The following is a 27609-nucleotide window of genomic DNA, read 5'->3' as shown; positions in this document are numbered from 1 at the left end:
AATATGTATTTCAACAGTGATGGTGGCGGTGGTGCTAGAGGTGGAAAAAAACTCCCACATTGTTTGAAATGGAACATTTTATGGCGCAGAAAAAAACAAACGATTATAAAACGTTTAAATGTGAAATTAAATAAATTTTAATAAATTTATAACAAACGAGCAAAAAAAACTAACAAGTTTAAAACTTTTGCAATGCCGACAAAAATTTATTAGATAGGAATTTTAAGAACCCCCTTTGTCTTTGAAAGACAATTTAGGACTAGTGTAAACTGATATTTAAAACATTAATGGACATTACAACCAAACTGGTTTATTAATAAATAATTTATTATTTAACTATTAGAAAAATTACTTTAATTAAAAATTTTTTTAAAATGTTTTACTTACCAGGATAGCAAGGATTTGAGGTACGACATGTTGGTTCAATGCGTATATTATTATCACCTTTGGGCTCCTTGCAACCGGCACAATTCTCAAGGAGCATGCGCAAATAAGAAATCTCTTGACGCTGGTGGGCGATATCTTCACGTAGTAATTTTACTAAAGCCATTAAATCGCTCAGTGATTTTGCGAGGGCGTCTACAAAGTTTACAAAAGAACAAAACAAAAGAAAACAAAATAAGGAATTAAATAAACCAGGTAAGTTTTGTAAAAATATATATAACAAAAACTTCAGCTGAAAAAACATTACTATAGTAAATATACCATAGTAGTATTTAAAAGTTGCCACAAGTCAACTTTAAAATAAAAAAATAATAAAATGTTGTGTTTTTGTATACATACACTATATTCATTCATACCCTTACAGTGACATATGTCACAAAACCTTGCAAAAAAAATCTTGAATAAAATTGTATAAAACTAATCGCAAAAATTACTCATACGACATACAACCTATTTAAAGTGTAGGTTGCAGTATTGCAATTGTATGGCAGCAGCAATAACAATAACTAAAGTTTAACATATGTTGCTTTTGTATACATTGTTATAGTAGTCAATAGTCGGGTATATAAACATCTATTTACTATACTTTTTAAACACTTACACATTTACATTGCAACCATTTTTTACGTCTGGTTAATTTGCAAGACTTGTTCTTTTTAACGAAATGATTCTATAAATTTGCTAGAATTAGAGTCTAAATCAAGTTAATTCAGTTGAAAATGTTATTTGAGCAAGTTTAAACTTGGTTTAAACTCAGTTTAAACTAAATTAATTTAAGATTAACTCTTATTTTGTGTGGTTTATTCAATATATTATGATGTAATATTGATATGTATCAAAACTCTATGCAGTTTATTTCCTTACCCGCAGTTAAAACTCATTTTAGCCACATTTAACTAAGTTTAAACTAAGCTAAGTTAAGATTAACTAAACATTGCTATGTAGTATTAGCATTGTATAATTAACTTTCTAATTTTTGATTAAAATAATAATCTAAACTCGTTTATGGATGGTTAAACTTAGTTTAACCTACTAAGAGAAGATTAAACCATATTATCTTTGTTTTTATTGCATAGATTAGTTAGTAAACCATTCCATAGAGAAGTCATTAGACTAATCGAATTACTAGTCCATTTACAAGTCCAATGACTAGTCCCCAAACTAGCCCAATGTCTAGTCCACAAACTAGTTCAAAAACTAATCTATGTATATACTAGTCTATAGACTAATCCAAATACTAAACATAGACTAGTCCAAAGCCTAGTCTAAAGAAAAGTCGATAGACCAATGGCTAGTCCACAATCTAGTCCAAAAACTACTCTACATACTAGTCTATAGACTATTCCAAAGACTAGTCTACAGACTATTCCAAAGACTAGTATATAGACTAGTCTAAAGACTAGACCATAGACTAGTCCAAATACTAGACCATAGACTAGTCCAAAAACTAGACCATATACTAGTCCAAAGCCTAGCCTAAAGAAAAGTCGATAGACTTTTCCAAAGACTAATCCATAGACTAGCCCAAAACTAGTCCATAGACTAGTCCAAAGTCTAGTTTAAAGATTAGTTTATAGACTAGTCCAAAGACTAGTCCATAGACTTGTCCAAAGACAAGTCCAAAGCAATTTTTGACACACAGTTTTATAATTTAAATTTTCTATGCCTGTTCTTAACTAATCCAAACTCTATTCTTAACTAACCTGTCACTCAAGTCTCCGGTGTAAAACGCTACAAAACAAATCGAAACTAAATTTAAAAAATCATAAAATAGCATCTAATGTAGAGGTTTTACAGAATAAACTGACAAGATTAAGGCCATGTAACCTACAGATATATAGATACAAAACCAAAAAAAAAAAAACTCTACAACAACATTTATGCAAACATGCGTAAATACACATAAATATGAAACTATTAAAAAAAACTACAGTCATAGAATCAAAAAATGTACTTGTAAGTGGTAGGAATTACAGATATACATACAACCAACTCTTCTCTCTACTAATCATTTTGTAACTACAGCATATATGCTCGTTATTGCTGATTATTTTAATGGCGCTGTGCAGCAGATGCTGCTAATGACAGAACAGAACTGACTGCAACAGTATTTAGATTGCTGTTTGTTGATTGCTTAGCTAATCTTTAAGTACTTTTTAAGCTGATTCATTTTCGCATTTTAAGGCAGTTGTATCAAACGAGTGACAACTACACACCCCATCTTTAATTCTTTGCTGGAAAAAATATGTCATTTTGTTTAGGATTTAGCATTATCTTACCTTCACAATCACCACTCATTATGGGTATGTCACCCCTACGATCAATGTCCAAGGGTATTTGTTGTTGATATTGTTCAGCACTGGTGCCGGGTTCGTGATTAAACCAATTGCGTACATCACGTTTCTTGTTTTTCTCTAATAAAAAAACCGATTATTAAACGAAATACAAATTATTAAATTTAATCGATGATTTCGACTTAATCTAAGTTTAAATGTCAGTTATGCTTAAGTATATTGTTTATTTATTAATAAACTTACCTCTTTCTGAAATTTTGTTCTTTAACATGCGTCTATTGCCTCTACGATTAAGACCCTTTTGGCAATTGGCTCTTTGTAAAGCACTATCAACATTGCCATCAAAATGTAAGGGATACTTGCGTTCTCGGAACTGAATAAAAGTAAAGAAGGAAATAAGTTATTAAGAATTATTAGTTCTAGTTCTGTTCTAGTTCTGTTCTAGTTCTGTTCTAGTTCTGTTCTAGTTCTGTTCTAGTTCTGTTCTAGTTCTGTTCTAGTTCTGTTCTAGTTCTGTTCTAGTTCTGTTCTAGTTCTGCTCTAGTTCTGCTCTAGTTCTGTTCTAGTTCTGTTCTAGTTCTGTTCTAGTTCTGTTCTAGTTCTGTTCTAGTTCTGTTCTAGTTCTGTTCTAGTTCTGTTCTAGTTCTGTTCGTTCTAGTTCTGTTCTAGTTCTGTTCTAGTTCTGTTCTGTTCTAGTTCTGTTCTAGTTCTGTTCTAGTTCTGTTCTAGTTCTGGTTCTAGTTCTGTTCTAGTTCTGTTCTAGTTCTGTTCCAGTTCTGTTCTAGTTCTGTTCTAGTTCTATTCTAGTTCTGTTCTCGTTCTGTTCTCGTTCTGTTTCTCGTTCTGTTCTAGTTCTGTTCTAGTTCTGTTCTAGTTCTGTTCTAGTTCTGTTCTAGTTCTGTTTCTAGTTCTGTCTAGTTCTGTTCTAGTTCTGTTCTAGTTCTGTTCTAGTTCGTTCTAGTTCTGTTCTAGTTCTGTTCTAGTTCTGTTTTAGTTCTGTTCATAGTTTCTTGTTCTAGTTCTGTTCTAGTTCTGTTCTAGTTCTGTTCTAGTTCTGTTCTAGTTCTGTTCTAGTTCTGTTCTAGTTCTGTTCTAGTTCTGTTCTAGTTCTGTTCTAGTTCTGTTCTAGTTCTGTTTCTAGTTCTGTTCTAGTTCTGTTCTAGTTCTGTTCTAGTTCTGTTCTAGTTCGGTTCTAGTGTCTGTTCCTAGTTCTGTTCTAGTTCTGTTCTAGTCTGTTCTAGTTCTGTTCTAGTTCTGTTCTAGTTCTGTTCTAGTCTGTTCTAGTTCTGTTCTAGTTCTGTTCTAGTTCTGTTCTAGTTCTGTTCTAGTTCTGTTCTAGTTCTGTTCTAGTTCTGTTTCTAGTTCTGTTCTAGTTCTGTTTCTAGTTCTGTTCTAGTTCTGTTCTAGTTCTGTTCTAGTTCTGTTAGTTCTGTTCTAGTTCGGTTCTAGTTCTGTTCTAGTTCTGTTCTAGTTCTGTTCTAGTTCTGTAGTTCTACTTCTGTTCTAGTTCTGTTCTAGTTCAGTTCTAGTTCTGTTCTAGTTCTGTTCAAGTTCTGTTATAGCTCTGTTATAGCTCTGTTGTAGTTCTGTTCTAGTTCTGTTCCAGATCTGTTCTAGTTCTGTTCACACTTACCAACCTTAACCACTGGATCATCCATTTGGTGTATACAATTTCGTCAGATTCATATCCACTTCATGTGAAGAGGTTTCCTTACAATCCACCAACAAAGAAATACGATTTTTATGAAAGTGTAAAGCTAAGGAACGTATAGTGCTGGTCTCATTGGTGTGAGGTATATCGAAGTGTAACGATTCCACATCTCCAGCAGCACTAATATCCAAAGTGACCCTTTGCTGTTTGCGATCCAAAAAGAAAGACATTTTGTGTTTAAGGGTGGGAAAATCGATCATGAACAAAGCTTCAATCGAAATGTGTAATTTGCGACGGGGTCTAGGAAGGAAGAACAAAATTTAAACGTCCTTGTTCACTATTTATGTGCCGTCTAAGAAAACAAAACGGCTACTTGAAAATGTTATCTTTTAAAATGTTGAATTTATCTTAAATCATGTTTAAAACCAAAAAAATAAATAAAATCTAAGAGTCACCACTCATTCACTCACTACTCACCTTATATGACGCATCGATATAACACAATCACCCTTTTTAATGTGTTGTTCCAGTTCTGATGAAGCCACTGTAAGATTAAAAAAAAAGGAACCAAAATATAAAGAGTTGTCAGTTATTGTGGTTGTTCATATAAGGAAATAAATATTTAAATGCCCTTTTTATCTTACGTGTAATCAATTGTTTATTATTAAGTAACAATTTCACGCACTCAAATGGACAGACAATAGGACAGACCGATCAATGGACGGACATTCAATAAAAATTCATCACATTTGTTTAAAAACGATATCTTGCTGTGTTCAACGCTTAGCACACTTACCTGGATCTAAAGACAGTGACGCCACTTGGGTCAGGCAAAGCAGCGCCGTCAATACACTAAAACTCAGCCAATTCATTATGATTTGGCGTTTATTTATTTAGGTTTTCGTTGTTTTTCAGTGGGTTTCCCAAGTGTCTCCTCTATAGCTCTTGCGTTCGTTGTTGAAAAGTCAACAACTGTTATGAAAACGAAGATTTTTCAGTTGTTGGTGTTATTGATGTGTCAACAGTAAATATATCTTTATTGATTTCTTGCTTGTTTTCCCAAAATATATTTTATTTTATTTTCATATGCACAATCTTGTCCAAAACTGTAAAGATTAAATAAATTGTTTTTTATGATATTTAGTTAAAGATTTTGTGTAAATTTGTTATTTCATATCTTAAAGTTGCATTTTTTTGTAAAAAATCAATATTTATTTCAACACTTTAGTTTAATAAATTTTTAAATTCTTTATTCACTTTAACTGTAAGTGTTACACCATCAATTGTCTAAATGAAAATGATTGAAAAACAATAATGCAATTATTACATGTTCTTTGAGAAGGAAACCTGTGTGAGTTAAAATGGAGGTTAGACTGAAAAGTTGTTAAAAGGTAAAGAGCAGATTTTGAATTTAGTTACTTCATTTCTATTAAAGAACCTAGTTCAGTTCTAGTCAGGTCTAGTTCAGTTCTAGTTCAGTTCTAGTTCATTCTAGTTCAGTTCTAGTTCAGTTCTAGTTTCAGTTCTAGTTCAGTTCTAGTTCAGTTCTAGTTCAGTTCTAGTTCAGTTCTAGTTCAGTTCAGGTAAGTTCTACTTCAGTTCTAGTAGTCATTTACTAGTCAGTTCTAGTTCAGTTCTAGTTCGTTCTAGTTCAGTTCTAGTTCAGTTCTAGTTCAGTTCTAGTTCAGTTCTAGTTCAGTTCTAGTTCAGTTCTAGTTCAGTTCTAGTTCAGTTCTAGTTCAGTTCTAGTTCAGTTCTAGTTCAGTTCTAGTTCAGTTCTAGTTCAGTTCTAGTTCAGTTCTAGTTCAGTTCTAGTTCAGTTCTAGTTCAGTTCTAGTTCAGTTCTAGTTCAGTTCTAGTTCAGTTCTAGTTCAGTTCTAGTTCAGTTCTAGTTCAGTTCTAGTTCAGTTCTAGTTCAGTTCTAGTTCAGTTCTAGTTCAGTTCTAGTTCAGTTCTAGTTCAGTTCTAGTTCAGTTCTAGTTCAGTTCTAGTTCAGTTCTAGTTCAGTTCTAGTTCAGTTCTAGTTCAGTTCTAGTTCAGTTCTAGTTCAGTTCTAGTTCAGTTCTAGTTCAGTTCTAGTTCAGTTCTAGTTCAGTTCTAGTTCAGTTCTAGTTCAGTTCTAGTTCAGTTCTAGTTCAGTTCTAGTTCAGTTCTAGTTCAGTTCTAGTTCAGTTCTAGTTCAGTTCTAGTTCAGTTCTAGTTCAGTTCTAGTTCAGTTCTAGTTCAGTTCTAGTTCAGTTCTAGTTCAGTTCTAGTTCAGTTCTAGTTCAGTTCTAGTTCAGTTCTAGTTCAGTTCTAGTTCAGTTCTAGTTCAGTTCTAGTTCAGTTCTAGTTCAGTTCTAGTTCAGTTCTAGTTCAGTTCTAGTTCAGTTCTAGTTCAGTTCTAGTTCAGTTCTAGTTCAGTTCTAGTTCAGTTCTAGTTCAGTTCTAGTTCAGTTCTAGTTCAGTTCTAGTTCAGTTCTAGTTCAGTTCTAGTTCAGTTCTAGTTCAGTTCTAGTTCAGTTCTAGTTCAGTTCTAGTTCAGTTTAGTTCAGTTCTAGTTCAGTTCTAGTTCAGTTCTAGTTCAGTTCTAGTTCAGTTCTAGTTCAGTTCTAGTTCAGTTCTAGTTCAGTTCGAACTGAACTAGTCTAGTTCAGTTCTAGTTCAGTTCTAGTTCAGTTCAGTTCTAGTTCAGTTCTAGTTCAGTTCTAGTTCAGTTCTAGTTCAGTTCTAGTTCAGTTCTAGTTCAGTTCTAGTTTCAGTTCTAGTTCAGTTCTAGTTCAGTTTAGTTCAGTTCTAGTTCAGTTCTAGTTCAGTTCTAGTTCAGTTCTAGTTCAGTTCTAGTTCAGTTCTAGTTCAGTTCTAGTTCAGTTCTAGTTCAGTTCTAGTTCAGTTCTAGTTCAGTTCTAGTTCAGTTCTAGTTCAGTTCTAGTTCAGTTCTAGTTCAGTTCTAGTTCAGTTCTAGTTCAGTTCTAGTTCAGTTCTAGTTCAGTTCTAGTTCAGTTCTAGTTCAGTTCTAGTTCAGTTCTAGTTCAGTTCTAGTTCAGTTCTAGTTCAGTTCTAGTTCAGTTCTAGTTCAGTTCTAGTTCAGTTCTAGTTCAGTTCTAGTTCAGTTCTAGTTCAGTTCTAGTTCAGTTCTAGTTCAGTTCTAGTTCAGTTCTAGTTCAGTTCTAGTTCAGTTCTAGTTCAGTTCTAGTTCAGTTCTAGTTCAGTTCTAGTTCAGTTCTAGTTCAGTTCTAGTTCAGTTCTAGTTCAGTTCTAGTTCAGTTCTAGTTCAGTTCTAGTTCAGTTCTAGTTCAGTTCTAGTTCAGTTCTAGTTCAGTTCTAGTTCAGTTCTAGTTCAGTTCTAGTTCAGTTCTAGTTCAGTTCTAGTTCAGTTCTAGTTCAGTTCTAGTTCAGTTCTAGTTCAGTTCTAGTTCAGATCTAGTTCAGATCTAGTTCACTTTTAAAAATCCACCAGTAGTCTCAAGATCACTTTTCATACTATCCTCCTAAAATCAAAGAGATTCTTATACAATCATTAGGCAGCTTAAGTCAGTTGATATTTATAGAAATGTAGAAACTCGTCGTATACGCCAAAATTAGTTTAGACCAAAACAGTCCATATAAATCCAGTTGTCAACATCTCTAACAATTACAACAACACACCAACCAAGTAGACAACGACACACATCATCATCATTTCAACTTGAACATCATTTTTATTATAATCATCAAAACATGATATAACCATCTAAAGAAAAATCATAAGCCCGGCCTTAGTTTTTCAATGCAACACATTAAAATCATCAACAACCTCAAAATCATCAACATTTTTCTCATTATTGCTATTGTCGTTGTTGTTGTTGTCGTTGTTGCTGTGGATCACGTCAACATCTCTTTACCATATTGGGTCACTTACTCACAAGAAAAGAATTAATAAATAAACCACAAAAACAAAATAGAAAAACTAAACTTCAAGTTTAGCTTAAATTAAATAAGCGGCATTCCATTCATTCAGCTCTAACTGCTGCTGCTGCTACTACGCCTCATGGATGGAGATCATTTACAAAAAGTGTCAAATTTAAAAAATTTTAATCTCTTTTCCTAGATCATTTTAATAAGACACCTATTTTTTTCTAATTTCTAACATTTTGTTTAATGTTTTTGGTTATTAGAAATTTAAATTTTGATTCCATTTTAAAAAGGGTTTTATAATAATCTGTCTGACAAGGTGTCAATTGTGTCTGATACCGTGTATCAAGGTTACATATGTTTGGTGATATTTAAAATAAAAAACGAAAATCAAATAAATTATGTAGGTATTTATTATTTTCTTTGATTGGTTTTTTAAGTTTTCCTATTTGAAGATCTTGTTCTTAGATAATACTTTTTGAGGTTTAATTAAGCTTTCGGAAAAGCTTAATAAAATTAAAGGTTTATGATCTCTTCTTTTTTGAAATTTATTTAAAGAACTGTCATTTTGTTTTGGAATTTATTTAGTAAATAAAGAATTTCTTAAGATTTGAGTTATTAAAGATGTCACTTACTATTTTCTTATCAAATAAGAAGGGATTTTGATTTGACAGAACGTATAATGATGTAGAAGGAATTGAATAGTTTCTTAAAATAATATGTCATAAATCCCCACAACTTTTGAGGAGTTGACTTTTAGTTATAGCTTTTAACTTATTAATTTTATAACCTAAGGCGTTAACCTTGCAACATCTGTTGCCATATACCATACTCACCTTTACCACAAACTTTCATTTCCTCTTTACCTCGATCATTTAATTTAGTTTCAAGACGAACAAAAAAGCCACAGATCATAAAAACCAAATCTCAGCAATCGCTTCAATATAAAAAGCTACTAATTGCCGCCGACAAACTAATTAATTTTTTCTACAAAAAGGCAATCGATCTTAAACTGTAACAGAAACATGGCACCAGCTAGCCACCCACGAATGAAATAAAAAGTAACAAACGCTCGCTCAACCATATAGCAAATGATCTGTCCTATACACGTTACTACTTAAGCCAAACATACATGAAACGCTTTAGTTATATAAACAAATTTATTTGTATATGTTTTAAAGTTTAATTTAAGATCAATTTAAATAAATTCTAAAGTTTTGGAAAAAACTCACACACAACTACGTTTACGCCGTAGACAAAAATCGGGAATTGTTTTATGACGGCAATTAGAATAAAATGTTTGATATATTTAATAGTGATCGTAAAATAGAGGAGTAAATAGGAGAAGGTAAAGTGCACTTATTTAGAAAAGGGAAAACCAAAGAGAAAATTATAGAAAAGTTGGAAAATAGTACTTTTCTGTATCTTTAAAAAATTAGTTCAAAACTTTTAGACTTTAGTCTAGTCTATAGTCTAGTCTATAGTCTAGTCTATAGTCTAGTCTATAGTCTAGTCTATAGTCTAGTCTATAGTCTAGTCTATAGTCTAGTCTATAGTCTAGTCTATAGTCTAGTCTATAGTCTAGTCTAGTCTATAGTCGAGTCTATAGTCTAGTCTATAGTCTAGTCTATAGTCTAGTCTATAGTCTAGTCTATAGTCTAGTCTATAGTCTAGTCTATAGTCTAGTCTATAGTCTAGTCTATAGTCTAGTCTATAGTCTAGTCTATAGTCTAGTCTATAGTCTAGTCTATAGTCTAGTCTATAGTCTAGTCTATAGTCTAGTCTATAGTCGAGTCTACAGTCTAGTCTATAGTCTAGTCTATAGTCTAGTCTATAGTCTAGTCTATAGTCTAGTCTATAGTAGTCTATAGTCTATAGTCTAGTCTATAGTCTAGTCTATAGTCTAGTCTATAGTCTAGTCTATAGTCTAGTCTATAGTCTAGTCTATAGTCTAGTCTATAGTCTAGTCTATAGTCTAGTCTATAGTCTAGTCTATAGTCTAGTCTATAGTCTAGTCTATAGTAGTCTATAGTCTAGTCTATAGTCTAGTCTAGTCTAGTCTATAGTCTAGTCTATAGTCTAGTCTATAGTCTAGTCTATAGTCTAGTCTATAGTCTAGTCTATAGTCTAGTCTATAGTCTAGTCTATAGTCTAGTCTATAGTCTAGTCTATAGTCTAGTCTATAGTCTAGTCTATAGTCTAGTCTATAGTCTAGTCTATAGTCTAGTCTATAGTCTAGTCTATAGTCTAGTCTAGAGTCTAGTCTATAGTCTAGTCTATAGTCTAGTCTATAGTCTAGTCTATAGTCTAGTCTATAGTCTAGTCTATAGTCTAGTCTATAGTCTAGTCTATAGTCTAGTCTATAGTCTAGTCTATAGTCTAGTCTATAGTCTAGTCTATAGTCTAGTCTATAGTCTAGTCTATAGTCTAGTCTATAGTCTAGTCTATAGTCTAGTCTATAGTCTAGTCTATAGTCTAGTCTATAGTCTAGTCTATAGTCTAGTCTATAGTCTAGTCTATAGTCTAGTCTATAGTCTAGTCTATAGTCTAGTCTATAGTCTAGTCTATAGTCTAGTCTATAGTCTAGTCTATAGTCTAGTCTATAGTCTAGTCTATAGTCTAGTCTATAGTCTAGTCTATAGTCTAGTCTATAGTCTAGTCTATAGTCTAGTCTATAGTCTAGTCTATAGTCTAGTCTATAGTCTAGTCTATAGTCTAGTCTATAGTCTAGTCTATAGTCTAGTCTATAGTCTAGTCTATAGTCTAGTCTATAGTCTAGTCTATAGTCTAGTCTAGTCTAGTCTATAGTCTAGTCATAGTATAGTCTATAGTCTAGTCTATAGTATAGTCTATAGTCTAGTCTATAGTCTAGTCTAGTCTAGTCTATAGTCTAGTCTATAGTCAAGTCTATAGTCAAGTCTAGTCTAGTATATAGTCTAGTCTTTAAAGCAAATAAATCATAGTCAAGAGACAAGTATTTTTCAGTAAGCAATTGGCCTCAAAAAACTACATTTATTTAAAAAAGTGCCTACCAATGATATATTACCTAATGAGGCCTTCTAAACTTTCTCTTCCTAGTCAGTGCGCAAATTACTGTGATCAATAAAAACTAATTTAGAAACCCATAATTTTTCTTCATATTTCTTCTTCATGTTAAAAACAATAAATGTCCAAGTACTTTAAGAAATTTTTGATGAAATTATAAATCATTTATGGAAAACTATTTATAAACAAACATCTGATGGAATTGACCATTTTAAAATGATTGTTTTTTTTCTGCTCTTTTTCAATTACAATAATAATAAACAATTGAATTGAATGATGATTGTTGTTTGTAAATTTATGAAAATTTATGTAAATATTATAGTGTGTGGTGGATCTTCTGAAATAAGAGTGCTGATTGAAATGTGTCTGTCCATTCAAACGTCTGTCAGTCTATATACAAGTGTGTTTTTAGTATAAATAAGTGTTTATATTGGCGCACGTCATTTGTGGAAAATATCAAAAGAGTAACAGAGTGATGAGGAAGAATTGATACGATAACTGAAACTTTTTTAACATTTTAAATTTAACTTCAAAAGCTTTTCCCCTCCTACGTAACAAACTTTCCAGTTTTTTCCCATATTTATCTGTTTTATAAAATGTCAGCAATATCTTTGGTCACACTGTATTACCTTACAATTATTTTCCCATTGAATATTTCCTATTGCACTTTGAGTTAATATGTAGTAGCCAACGGGCATTTACACACATTCAAACCTTCTCAATCATTTGAAAATTTAAATATTTTGTCAGTTGTAGTTTAAGTTTATATTGAAATGTCCAACACCCAAACTCAAAATATCAAAACAACCATAAGTATTAACAAAACAAAATAAAACAGACAAATACCCTAAAACTAAACAAAAATTAATCTCGTGGACACAGACTCTGCGTCAGTCATAGATGGCTGCAACATTCCAAGTCATACTAAAAACATATCATTCAATAGCCGGGAAGAAAAAAGCTGTCGTTAAATTGTTTTCATTTGTTTGTCAGCCCGAAAGTGATTGAGTGGCCGAGCAACCACTCTAACAACATGTCCAGACTGAAAGATGAAAAGACGCAGTCAAAGAGTTATCTTTACAGAAGCTTTTTCTTTGGACACTATAAACCAACAACAACAACTCGTCTACGTCCACACAATATTGGTTATTGGTGATATGTATTCCAAAACATACAGCAATTGTATACCATATACTATGTATTCAACAGATACTTTTTTTCAATAAATATTTTCATTTTTATTAACTGTTTGTAACCGTAGGAAATGTGTGAGCGTTTTTGTTGCTGTTGCTTACCAGCTGCTGTTTATGTGGATTTTGACGCCGATATAGAAAACGCGATCAGACATTCATGATCAACAACTTCAGCTACAATATCCATCTATGCAGCATCTACCAACCTCTACTACTACTCTTTTTTTAGTTTTTATCAATCTCAGTCAGTTGTAGTTTATTTCTTTTGCAAATCTTTTCTTTAACTCATATGGCTGGTTGGTTGGTTGTTAGCTGACTTGGTCTTGTTTAAGATTTAGTTGAGCAAAAAAAGTTTTGGTATGAAATCAGAAAAAAAGTGTGTAGGAAGACGAGTTTGTTGTATGTTTATGTATAGATAGATTTATATTTTTGCGCCACTTTAAATCGCCCAAACCTAAAATCGAAAATAGTTACTGCTACTCGTATATATACGGTTTTCAAATTTACACTCAGAAAATTAGGATGGAATGAATGAATGATTCACAGCAGTAGCTATGTATCTATCTATGTATCTATCTATGTATCTATTTATGTATCTATCTATGTATCTATCTATGTATCTATCTATGTATCTATCTATCTATCTATCTATCTATCTATCTATCTATCTATCTATCTATCTATCTATCTATCTATCTATCTATCTATCTATCTATCTATCTATCTATCTATCTATCTATCTATCTATCTATCTATCTATCTATCTATCTATCTATCTATCTATCTATCTATCTATCTATCTATCTATCTATCTATCTATCTATCTATCTATCTATCTATCTATCTATCTATCTATCTATCTATCTATCTATCTATCTATCTATCTATCTATCTATCTATCTATCTATCTATCTATCTATCTATCTATCTATCTATCTATCTATCTATCTATCTATCTATCTATCTATCTATCTATCTATCTATCTATCTATCTATTTATCTATCTATTTATCTATCTATCTATCTATCTATCTATCTATCTATCTATCTATCTATCTATCTATCTATCTATCTATCTATCTATCTATCTATCTATCTATCTATCTATCTATCTATCTATCTATCTATCTATCTATCTATCTATCTATCTATCTATCTATCTATCTATCTATCTATCTATCTATCTATCTATCTATCTATCTATCTATCTATCTATCTATCTATCTATATTTAACCAACATTTTCCTTTTGAGTGTAAACCAAAATTGAGGAAAATTTTCCTAGACATAAATGATCAGTTTTCAACACAACTATGTAACAGCCCAAAGATGAATGTTACGAATGTGTTCCAACAAAGATTACTCTCATTTGTCGTGTTCACTTAATAAAATGAGAGTAAAACATTTAAGACTTACAGTTTTTTGTTACCCAAAACCAAAAACAACAATGAAACATGTGTCAGTTATGTTAATGTTCAAAACATACTCTCATAGATTTTCAAATTCAAATGGGTGTTGTTGTTTTTGTTAAAGTATGCCGTGTTGCTATTGCTGTTAATCAAATAACTTGACTCCAAATTCAAGTTGTAAAGATTTTGGCGCCTACGCATAAATTTTATTTAGAGAGAAGAAGAAGAAGAAAAAAGTTCAACACTGGTTTTGGGGAATTTTTGTTGTTTTGTTAAATTCTTTAGGAGATTTTCATTTAATCTTGTATTTTATGTTTCACAAAAGAAAAAATACAGCAACAATTTGCTTATTTTGCGGTCAATCATGATTAAAATTTCAACACAACAGAAAACTTAAAAAAGTATTAAAATCTCAGCTTAAACAAGTGATAGATGGCGCTTTCTGGGAATTGGGAATGTGTGTTTGTCTATTTGTTTGAACACTTTTTTGACACTTAACGTTTTTAAACAATAAACTTCCGGTATGTATGGATGGAGTGATTTGAAAACTTTTCAGGCATTAAATTTGAAGGAAATATTATTGTTGTTGGTTTGGTGGTTGTCAGAATAAAGTGTTACATGTTAAAAGAGTTTTGTTTTTTGACATGTCAATAATAAATTTGTAAAACAAATGATGCCGGCAAAAAGCACTTTTAACTGATGACATAGAAAATGTTGAAAACCAATTGCTAATAATTTGAAATTTTTATTTTAAATGAAAATTAAACTTAGGCTATTGTTTCCAAATAGCTTTTTTAATACCAAAAAAAGCTTTAAGAATGATTTAAAAATATTAGAAATCTGTAGCTTTCTCAACAATTAGATCATATGACCTTACGCTTCAGATTTGTTTTTAGAAAAACTGGTCTGTTTTCCCCTATTTGTTTAATTTGAATTTTTTTCATCTGGTTTTTTTAAACTTTTTTAATTACTTTTCTTTGATTATAATTAAATATACAAAATAAGGTAAAATAAAATTATTTTAAATTTATTTTCAACGCCCACCATGAAATTTAGCTTAACATTTTTTTTTAATACATATTTATTATTTCTATATTGTTTAGCTATTAATTTATTTACTTGTTTATTTAAAACATTTTTATATTTTTACAGGCAAATTAACAAAGTTATAAAAATCTTTATAAAAAAATCTTTGAATATTTAATTATCATTTAGAAATTAAGTTAAACGACTCGATTCGGTTCATGCTAAATAGAATCATACTAACTAAGCATTTTGGTATTTCCGTTAAATAATAATAATAATGAGAAAAAATTTCAATCTATTATTTAAACAATTTCAATTTTTTAAACAATATCTATTATAGGGTACTTGTTTAGAAACAAAAAAAAACCTAGTTATATAAACAAGAGGGCGTTAATGTTAATATTTATTTTGATTTAAAAGTTAAGTTATAATAAAAATGTATAGACATCAAATTAATTGTCTGTTGTTTTCTATTTTGAAAGGGATTTATTATTTCATTACCTTCGTCTACTACCTACTTAAGAAACTCTCTATAACCAAATCTATGAAACCCTGTAATTAGAAATTGATAAATTTGAAGTTTTAGCTTTGTAATGATAAAATATTATCATCATTATAGATTTATAACTTAATTATAGGAATCTTCAGCTAGGTTTTGAAAATTACTAAGTAGTTATTTATTTAAATGAAATCTTAAAACAACAACTAACATACGATCCCAATAAAACCTTCAAAGTCTTAAGCAGCAAATGTTTAACATTTAAATTTCAATATTTTCGAAGAATTTTGAAAGAAAAATTGTTTAATAAAAGTTGTTTATGGAACGGAAAGGTTTAAGTTGTGATTTTCTCAAATTGGTGCGAAGTTTCTTTTAATTTCTAAGTTCTAAAATGTTGAAATATTTGTAAACATAAAAGTTCTCATGATAAAGGTCTAATATTTTAAACACGACACTTTCAAACTTTTGTACCGACCCGACTTTTATTCAATAAGGCAGGTGCAGAAAGACTATAGACTAGACTATAGACTAGACTATAGACTAGACTATAGACTAGACTATAGACTAGACTACTATAGACTAGACTATAGACTACACTATAGACTAGACTATAGACTACGACTATAGACTAGACTATAGACTAGACTAGACTATAGACTAGACTATAGACTAGACTATAGACTAGACTATAGACTAGACTATAGACTAGACTATAGACTAGACTATAGACTAGACTATAGACTAGACTATAGACTAGACTATAGACTAGACTAGACTAGACTATAGACTAGACTATAGACTAGACTATAGACTAGACTATAGACTAGACTATAGACTAGACTATAGACTAGACTATAGACTAGACTATAGACTAGACTATAGACTAGACTATAGACTAGACTATAGACTAGACTATAGACTAGACTATAGACTAGACTATAGACTAGACTATAGACTAGACTATAGACTAGACTATAGACTAGACTATAGACTAGACTATAGACTAGACTATAGACTAGACCATAGACTAGACTATAGACTAGACTATAGACTAGACTATAGACTAGACTATAGACTAGACTATAGACTAGACTATAGCCTAGACTATAGACTAGAGACTAGACTATAGACTAGACTATAGACTAGACTATAGACTAGACTATAGACTAGACTATAGACTAGACTATAGACTAGACTATAGACAAGACTATAGACTAGACTATAGACTAGACTATAGACAAGACTATAGACTAGACTATAGACTAGACTATAGACTAGACTATAGACTAGACTATAGACTAGACTATAGACTAGACTATAGACTAGACTATAGACTAGACTATAGACTAGACTATAGACTAGACTATAGACTAGACTATAGACTAGACTATAGACTAGACTATAGACTAGACTATAGACTAGACTATAGACTAGACTATAGACTAGACTATAGACTAGACTATAGACTAGACTATAGACTAGACTATAGACTAGACTATAGACTAGACTATAGACTAGACTATAGACTAGACTATAGACTAGACTATAGACTAGACTATAGACCAGACTATAGACTAGACTATAGACTAGACTATAGACTAGACTATAGACTAGACTATAGACTAGACTATAGACTAGACTTTAGACTAGACTATAGACTAGACTATAGACTAGACTATAGACTAGACTATAGACTAGACTATAGACTAGACTATAGACTAGACTATAGACTAGACTATAGACTAGACTATAGACTAGACTATAGACTAGACTATAGACTAGACTATAGACTAGACTATAGCCTAGACTATAGACTAGACTATAGACTAGACTATAGACTAGACTATAGACTAGACTATAGACTAGACTATAGACTAGACTATAGACTAGACTATAGACTAGACTATAGCCTAGACTATAGACTAGAGACTAGACTATAGACTAGACTATAGACTAGACTATAGACTAGACTATAGACTAGACTATAGACTAGACTATAGACTAGACTATAGACTAGACTATAGACTAGACTAGACTATAGACTAGACTATAGACTAGACTATAGACTAGACTATAGACTAGACTATAGACTAGACTATAGACTAGACTAGACTATAGACTAGACTATAGACTAGACTATAGACTAGACTATAGACTAGACTATAGACTAGACTATAGACTAGACTATAGACTAGACTATAGACTAGACTATAGACTAGACTATAGACTAGACTATAGACTAGACTAGACTATAGACAGACTATAGACTAGACTATAGACTAGACTATAGACTAGACTATAGACTAGACTATAGACTAGACTATAGACTAGACTATAGACTAGACTATAGACTAGACTATAGACTAGACTATAGACTAGACTATAGACTAGACTATAGACTAGACTATAGACTAGACTATAGACTAGACTATAGACTAGACTATAGACTAGACTATAGACTAGACTATAGACTAGACTATAGACTAGACTATAGACTAGACTATAGACTAGACTATAGACTAGACTATAGACTAGACTATAGACTAGACTATAGACCAGACTATAGACTAGACTATAGACTAGACTATAGACTAGACTATAGACTAGACTATAGACTAGACTATAGACTAGACTATAGACTAGACTATAGACTAGACTATAGACTAGACTATAGACTAGACTATAGACTAGACTATAGACTAGACTATAGACTAGACTATAGACTAGACTATAGACTAGACTATAGACTAGACTATAGACCAGACTATAGACTAGACTATAGACTAGACTATAGACTAGACTATAGACTAGACTATAGACCAGACTATAGACTAGACTATAGACTATAGACTATAGACTAGACTATAGACTAGACTATAGACTAGACTATAGACTAGACTATAGACTAGACTATAGACTAGACTATAGACTAGACTATAGACTAGACTATAGACTAGACTATAGACTAGACTATAGACTAGACTATAGACTAGACTATAGACTAGACTTAGACTAGACTATAGACTAGACTATAGACTAGACTATAGACTAGACTATAGACTAGACTATAGACTAGACTATAGACTAGACTATAGACTAGACTATAGACTAGACGATAGACTAGACTATAGACTAGACTATAGACTAGACTATAGACTAGACTATAGACTAGACTATAGACTAGACTATAGACTAGACTATAGACTAGACTATAGACTAGACTATAGACTAGACTATAGACTAGACTATAGACTAGACTATAGACTAGACTATAGACTAGACTATAGACTAGACTATAGACTAGACTATAGACTAGACTATAGACTAGACTATAGACTAGACTATAGACTAGACTATAGACTAGACTATAGACTAGACTATAGACTAGAGTATAGACTAGACTATAGACTAGACTATAGACTACACTAGATACTAGACTATGACTAGTCCTTTAAAAAAAATAATATTTTTTTTGCAAAAAAAAACAAATTTTAACTAAAAATCAGCTTTTTCACTAAAAACTTAATTTTTCACTAAAAATCCGTTTTTTTTCGTTAAAGTTTCGATTTTTCACTAAAAATTCGATTTTCAAATTTTTTTATAAAAATTTTTTACTAAAAACCCAATTTACAAAAAATTACAAACAAATTCTTAATATAAATCTAATACAATTTTTCTAAAAAAATAAATAATTTTACTAAAAATCGATTTTTAAAAATTTGAATTTTGCTAAAAATTTAAATATTTAAAAGAATTTTAAGTTAAGTAAAATCAAAATTTTCCAAAAATTTAAATTTTTCTAAAAATTTTATATGTATTTTATTAAAAATTTAAAATTTTTCTTAAAATTTAATAGAAATTTCTAATTTTATTAAAAATTTAAAATTTTATTACAAATTTCAAATTTTATTAAAAATCTGAAATTTTTCTAAAAATTTAATTTTCACTGAAAGTTTTCTTAGTTTAAGTCAATATTTTATTTTAAATTGTTTTAAATTATCTTAATTAAATTAAACTTCAACTTAGTAAGATTTCCCAAAAAAATGCAACTAAATTAAACAGAAATCATTAAGGAATTAAAAAATTAAATACATACAAAACTTACATTTTATCATGACAAGTTTAAATTCCAGATTGTTTTTCTGATCCGCTCTGGCTAAAAAGTAATGTCCTTTAATCCACTTCCCTTACACCTTCGTTACAAAACTTTTCACTTTTTTATAGGTTTTAAATGATTTTAACCAGACCTGGGCGATTTCCATTAATTTTGCATTAACATTAAATTAAAAAAAAATTAATTTAATGTAAAAAATATTGCATTAACATTAAATTTTTAAAATTTAATGCATTAAATTTCCATTAACATTAAATATTTTTGAATTTAATGCATTAATTTTACATTAACATTAAATATTTTTCAAATTAATGCATTAATTTTGCATTAACATTAAATATATCTGAATTTAGTGCATTAATTTTACATTAACATTAAATAAGCAATAAAATTAATGCATTAATATTCCATTAACATTAATATATATAAAAATTGATAAACATAAATAAAAATACAGCTCAAAAGACCTCGATCTAACTAAACAACTAAAATTAAATAGGTTAAAGTCCTTTCTAATAACTCCTATATTCCATTCAAACTTGTGTGTTTTAAATATGATATTTATATAAGATTCCACAGACAAAATAAACTAAAAAAGGAATATCTGGGAAGTGATATTATTCTTCTAATATGTATTATCGAGTATAGGACTTATTAGAAAGAACTTTAACAAAATAAACTAAAAATGGAATATCTGGGAAGTGATACTATTCTTCTAATATGTATTATCGAGTATAGGACTTATTAGAAAGGACTTTAACACATTCAATTTTACTTGAATTTTGTTAGACCGAGGTCTTTAGCGCTGTATTCTTATTTTTATAAATTATTTTATACATTAATGTTAATGGAAAATTAATGCATTAATTTTATTATTTATTATTTAATGTTAATGGAAAATTAATGCATTAAATTCAAAAATATTTAATGTTAATGCAAAATTAATGCATTAATTTCACAAATATTTAATGTTAATGTAAAATTAATGCATTAAATTTAAAAATATTTAATGTTAATGCAAATTTAATGCATTAAATGTACCCATGTTAATGTTAATGCAATAAACTTGCATTAACATTAATTTTTTTTAATGTAGAAAAAATTGTTAATGCATTAACACATTTAATGCATTTATCCCAGGTCTGATTTTAACACACGCAACTTTAATGATCGTCATAAGCAACAACTGACAATTGCCAAACAAACAACATATAAAATGAAAAAAGCAGAAAAATTTAAACCGTTAAAAATCAGGGGAAAAAAGAATTTAGATTAAGAAATCGTGTGGTGAGAGTTAAATAAATGTTTTTAGTTTAAATTGCAAAGTCTTCTTTTTTTTGGTTTTTGTCTGATATTAATGTTTTTAATGTTTTAATTTAATTATCAAACATTATTTATAGAGCAAACACACTTAAACACACACTGATCATAGTAGATAGTTCCGTTCGAACATATTTACTTAAGCATAGACATTTATCATTAACATTTCGTAATTTACACTAATAATAACAACTACAACAACAGAGATGAACAACGACAAAACAAACGTTGTGATTTAGTTTTTATTTTTGTAATTTACAAACACCTCACAAGATTTACACAGATACTTGTTGATCATACAACCTGGCAATGGACCATTTATTTATCAATCCAACAAGCGATGTAGTACCACAACAACCCACTCTTTGCTCTATGCTGCTTGCTTGATATGGACGCGATAATAATGATGATCCTATTTAAAGTGCCAAAAGTGATTTGTGAAATCTTGCGCAGTCTGTGCAGCAAAAAAAAAGACATAAAAATTAAAATAATATTCCATTAGCACACTGGCTGGCAGACGCACCTCTACAGCCAGAAACCAGAAGAAGAACGAAGAAAAAAAACTTTATTTAGTTGACACTATGATGAGTTAAGGCCATCATTCAAATTACACATTTTCCAACACACAAAAAGTCTTTAAAGCAAAACTATCACTAGTGCCAAATAGTATCATCACTCATTTGTAACAAAAAAAAAGCAGAGGCGAATATAAATTGTTAATCTTAGGTGGTCAGGGTTTGATCCATTTTTATGACATGACCTTTTTAATTGTTATAGTTTTATTTAAATTCTTTTTCTTTCTTTCTTAACTAATTAAAACGATTTATTATTAATAAATAAAACAAAATACTTAAACTATCACTCGCGTTTGTTTCACCTTTTATTGCTAAATTTTTCGTTTCTTTGATACGATTTCTTTTCTTGAGATAAAGTTAAGAATACTCGACTGCTTTGGTCAAGGTATAAACGTTGACTGACTGGCTCTATGGATAAATAATCATAACAGAGCAACAGCAAGCAACAAGTCAAGACAAAAACAACATCGTAAGAATAAAATATGTTTTTATTATTCCTACTCACTACAACGTTGACGCTGATGACGATGGCGATGATGATGATGTTGTTGTTTGCTGTTGAAGGCAACAAGGTGCTCACTTACACATGTTGGCGAACATTTGAACGCCTGCTGTTTTTGTTGTGTTTTCTGTTTTCTTACCAACAACCACCACTACTCCCTTTAGTGTTTACCAAGAGCTATAATAATTTCCAGTTCACGAGATCTATCCATCCACACATACTCACTCGCTCTTATACTTTAAATCACATACATTAAGTGTTTGTTGCTGTTGTTGTTTTTGTGGTGCGTTGCATAAATACTTACATACTCTTTGTTGTAGTAAAGGAACAACAAAACAAATCAATAATAAACAACAAAAACAACAACAAAGTTTGTTTATCTACTCTTTTAGTTATGCTCGAATTTGTTGTGGTTGTTGTTGGCGGTGAGTATTGATCTCTATTCGAATATTCTCATGTTTAAAGTTGCCATGTAAAGTTTTCTTTGCTTTTGTTTTTATTGTTATTTTGGGGGTGGGGTGGTAAACCTGAAATGTGTGTCGATTAATTTGCTAAAAGCATACAGTTTTGAAACAACATTTGAACTCTTCATGATCTCTTTCACACGTATATTCCAACATTTACTAAAGGAACCAGAGCCTTTTGTCATTATCTGCCTTTAACGATCATGAACGAAAACTTTTATTCTTCTGGCCGAAGAGGAACATCTGCCTTTATCTGATCAAGAAAGAAAACTTTTGATGTTTTCTCTATGGAACTAGATTCATCTATCATTTAGAAATCCTATTGAAAATAAAGAAGCCGTTCATTCTTCTGGCGGAAGAGGAACATCTTTCTTTATCTGATCAAGCACGAAAACTTTGAATGTTTTCCCTATGGAACTAGATTCCTCTATCATTTAGAAATCCTAATGAAAGTTAAGAAACCATTCTATTCTTTTGGAGGAGGATGGAGATCTGCCGTTATCTCATCAAGAATGGAAACGTTCGATGTTTACTTTATGGAACTAGATTCCTCTATCTTTTAGACATCCTAATGGAAATAAAGAAACCTTTCCTTCTTCTAAAGGAGGATAGAGATCTGTCGTTATCTGATTAGGAACGAAAACTTATGATATACTTTATGGAACAAACTTAGCTGATTAAGAACGAAAACTTTCGTGGTTTACCTTACGAAACTAGATTCTTCACATTCTTCTGGCGAAGAATGAGAAGAAAGATCTGACGTAACATAATCAAAAAAGAGAACTTTCGATGTTTCGACTTTATGGAACTAGATTTCTCTAATCCTAATCCTAACATCCTAGTGTTTATAAAGAAACCTTTATTTCTTCTAGAGGAGTAGGAGAATGAAGATCTGAAATGACGAATAGGAGGTGGCTGATTCAAGCATTATGTGGAATACTGATGTAACTTCTGGAGACTTCGCCAATAATGTTATTATGGCAAGCGGACCAATGACTTTCGGACTATAAGTTACGAGATTAGGTTTAGGGACACACCCTCAATGCAGTTTCTAAATAAGAATTCGTTCACCAGACATCACGACGAATATTGTTTTTAACATTCGATGATGGTCTAAATGAGTCGATTAACAGAAGAATCACACGGTTCATTTTAGTAATAGTGAAGTATTGTCAAAAAGATCTATGGGTGATCGCGATAGGTAGTATAAACTAGATCCCACCATTCGATCCAGATACTATAGCCAGAAAAATCTTAGGGCCCTAGTAAAAACCGTTACTAGCAAATAGAATAACGCTTCAGACGCATCCTTAGATAGGAAGTATTATTAAAACCATCGGTCTAAGGACCACAGGTCCCAAAATGTATAACAAACAAGCAACAATTTCAAAAAAAAAATCTCAAGGCATTTTATTTTACCTTTGCAAAACTTGAACATTTCACTTAATCCGCTGGCAACTCTATCAAAAAATTGTTTACCTTTATTTCAAGTATTGCATTTTCAACTCAGAGATACAATATCTCTCGTGTTTTAATATCATTATTACGATATTTTCTCATACGCCCACGTGCTATTTCTGCTGTTGCGGCTGCTGCTGATGGAGCACACAAAAAGCTACTATGGCTGCCGGAACCACTGGCTCTGCTGTTGATTTGATTTTTATATGTTGTTGTTTACTCGATCACTCACACAAATAACAACAACAACAAAAACAACAACTTAAACCACTGATATACAGAGAGTGATATTTGCATTTAATAACAGAAACAACAAAAAAATGCAGAGGCTGTAAAATAATTGCAAATGCGAAGAAGAAAAACAATAAAACTAGATCCTCTGACAGCCTGTCGTATGTCATTTGTGGTGAGCAATGTCATCCAACTTTGCTAATACTTTTGTACGTATGTATGTACGTTCAGGCTGCTGCAAAGAGTACGAACAAATAATAATAATTTCAAATCCATGTTTGTATCTCTGTGTTCATAGTATATGCAGTAGTGGATTATTGCCGGTCTACCAACAAATCGAATTTGTTGCGCCAATCAGTAGCATTCAGTCTTTGGAAGCTTAAGATTTACTAACATTATGTTTACATTTACACACGCACACACACTCGTATATCTTACAAACTTTTGTTTACAAGTTTAAGTAGTAAAATGGAAATTTATTTCAGTTTTGGAAAGAAAAACAAAGAACAGAGCAACTGGTAACAAGAATTATGGACGAGCTGGAAAAAAAGTAAAACAAACATGTGCGTGCGTTTGGTTTTCGTTTTCTAAGAAGTGAGAAAATAGTTAGAATTTTTTAAATAACCGTTACTATTTTACGATTTTAAATAGTTGAGTCAATTTTGAAAGTAATTTAATGTTAGGAATTAGTTTTATGTCCAAAGAAAGATTCAATTTTCCAATACACTTCTCTATAAAAGTTTCTGATATTTATGGACTAGTCTATTGAATAGTCTTTGAACTAGTCTCTGGACTAGTCTATTGAATAGTCTATGAACTAATCTATGGACTAGTCTATTTACTAGTATATAGAGTAGTCTACTTATTGACTAGTCTATTGATTAGTGTATAGAGTAGTCTATTGACTTGTATATAGACTAGTCTACTGAATAGTCTATGTACTAGTCTATAAACAAGTCTATGGACTCGTCTATTGACTAGACTGTGAAGTCGTATATTTACTAGACTAGTCTATAAATTAGTCTATTGACTATATTATAGACTAGTCTAAAGACTATTCTGTGGAATCTATGGAATAGACTATAGAATAGTCTATGAACTAGTCTATAGAGTAGTCTATGGACTATTATATAGACTAATCTATGGACTATTATGCAGAGTTTATGAAATAGCCTGTGGACTAGTCCATTGAATAGTCTATGGACTGGTCTATGGACAAGTCTATTGGCTAGTCTATGGTCTCTTCTATTGCCTAGTCTATGAAATCGTATATTGCTTAGTCTATGACGTAGTCTATTGACTATATTATTAACTAGTATATAGACTAGTCAATGGACTATTCTGTCGAATGGAATAGTCTATGAACTAGTTTATGGACTAGTCTATTGACTAATCTAAGAACTCGTATATTGAATAGTCTATTGAGTATTCTGTGGAATCTATAGACTAAACTATAGTCTATTGACTAGTCTATGAACTTGTATATTGACTAGTATATGAACTAGTCTATCGTCTAGTCGATTGACTAATCTATCAACTATTCTATTGGCTAGTCTATGAACTAGACTATAGGCTATGGACTCGCCTATTGAATAGTCTACAAACTAGTCTAGGACTATGCTATTGACTAGTATCTGAAGTACCTAGTCTGTTGACTAGCCTTTGGACTATTCTATGGACTAGTCAATTGACTACGATATTGTGTCTTTGCAATTTTACAAGACCATTTTTTGCTAAAACTGCAATACTTACTCAAAAATATTTTGTTTAAAGTTGAGATTAAAAATTATCAAGACAATAAGGAATTTTTACACTTAAACAAATTTTAATAAAATATTTATTTATCGTTATTTTGTCACTATTTAGTGTCTCTTCAAAATTATTAACTCAAATATTTGAAAATATAAATTCCATTCATAATTTTTACAATATCACCTAAATGAGATATTTTCATTCATGCTAAAACTACGAAAACTATTTCTGCAATTTAAACTATTTCATGTAAATATTTTTGTAATTTTTACTTTAAATAACACAAATATTTTATTTGTTTAACAAATTTACAACTCTTTTATTTAGTTAAAAGATTAAAACAATATTTATGACTTTATTGTTTTGACAATTAGGCCGTTAAATTTGAATTACGAATGAGAGTTGTAGCTTATAACTAAGCCCCCACCTATATCTGCACTATGATCAAATCCAGTTAAAAATGTGATTCTCTCTTCTCAAGATCGCATACTTTACAAAAGTAATTCCAAAAGATCGCTAACTAAATTTCTATTTTATTGAAAAAATTCGCATAAATTTTGAAAATCAAACACTTTCTTGCCACCAGCATTTTCAATAAAAAAATTCTTAAATTTCTTTTATTTTTATAACAAAAAATTAACATTTTTCAATGTGATTCCCCAAGGTGGGTTGTAACAAAGAAAAAACAATAAATTGTTCCAAGTTGTGGGAAACTGCAATAAAATAACTTGAAAAGGTAATTTAAAAATGATCATAATTTTCATTTATATTTGACAGTTTGAGTATTGAAATTGTTATTTATTTCAAGATCAAATGACGAGTGGTCGTCGTTTACCAAACAAACCAATTAAACTGAACTCCAAATGTAAAAGCGTATAAGTTCAAATAAAAGTGAAAATTATTTAAATGATCATCTCCCTCATTTTTATATTTATATTTTTTTCTCCAACTTCAACACTCTGCTGGTAATCCAAATGATCATCATTTAATTAATATGCATTTTCAGAAAAAAAAAAAAAAATAACTTAATAAACTAATCCAAAAACCAATCCAATCAAATCATAACAAAGGTGGTATGCAGTTCCATAAACAAATGAAATCACGACATTTAAATATTTTAACAACAATAACAATAATGAATAGAAAATCTCTGCCTTTGTCACCTTTAATATTCAAAACGTTAAGAAAATAATGATGAATAATGACAGCGTGTGATGAGTGAGCGTATAATGTCATTCATTGGTGGGGACCCATTCAAATGCATTCATTCGTATTTACACACATTCACATTTAAAATCACAACATTTTTTTTATTAAATAGTCAAATTCATGGAGTGAAGAAGTGTGGCATTTTGTGGGCGGCATATGGGGACATAAATCGTGCCAGATTGTATTTACATTTGAAATACAGTCAGTCAGTCAGTCAGCTAGACAACAGCAAGTGATTTTGATAAAGACATTAGTAAAATAAAGAAAAACAAAATATAAATTTTGAAAATATTAAATTATTAGGTTTGTTTTGAGTATATTTGGTCTGTTTGGCAAATCTTTATTTAATAAAAGAAAAATATAAATAATATTTATTTTAGATGATATCACAAGAGTTGGTATAGTGATCAAGATAATCTGATGGGTCAAAGTTTCTATACTCTAGTCTATAGTCTAGTCTATAGTCTAGTCTATAGTCTAGTCTATGGTCTAGTCTAAAGTCTGGTCTATAGTCTAGTCTATAGTCTAGTCTATAGTCTAGTCTATAGTCT

At 30.6% G+C, this 27609-nt stretch overlaps 1 pseudogene; it reads right to left on the bottom strand.

The window, feature by feature from the left end:
- Positions 1-387: 387 nt before the first annotated feature.
- Positions 388-21847, bottom strand: LOC119611449 (annotated as a pseudogene).
- Positions 21848-27609: the final 5762 nt, after the last annotated feature.

The sequence above is a fragment of the Lucilia sericata genome, unplaced genomic scaffold (assembly GCF_015586225.1).
Source record: "Lucilia sericata isolate MDLA Ls3-8-SP2 unplaced genomic scaffold, ASM1558622v1 Contig001453F_arrow, whole genome shotgun sequence".
Classification (NCBI taxonomy): Eukaryota; Metazoa; Arthropoda; class Insecta; order Diptera; family Calliphoridae; genus Lucilia; species Lucilia sericata.
Note: the sequence above shows the minus strand (reverse complement) of the source record. Positions and strands in the feature narration are given on the sequence as shown.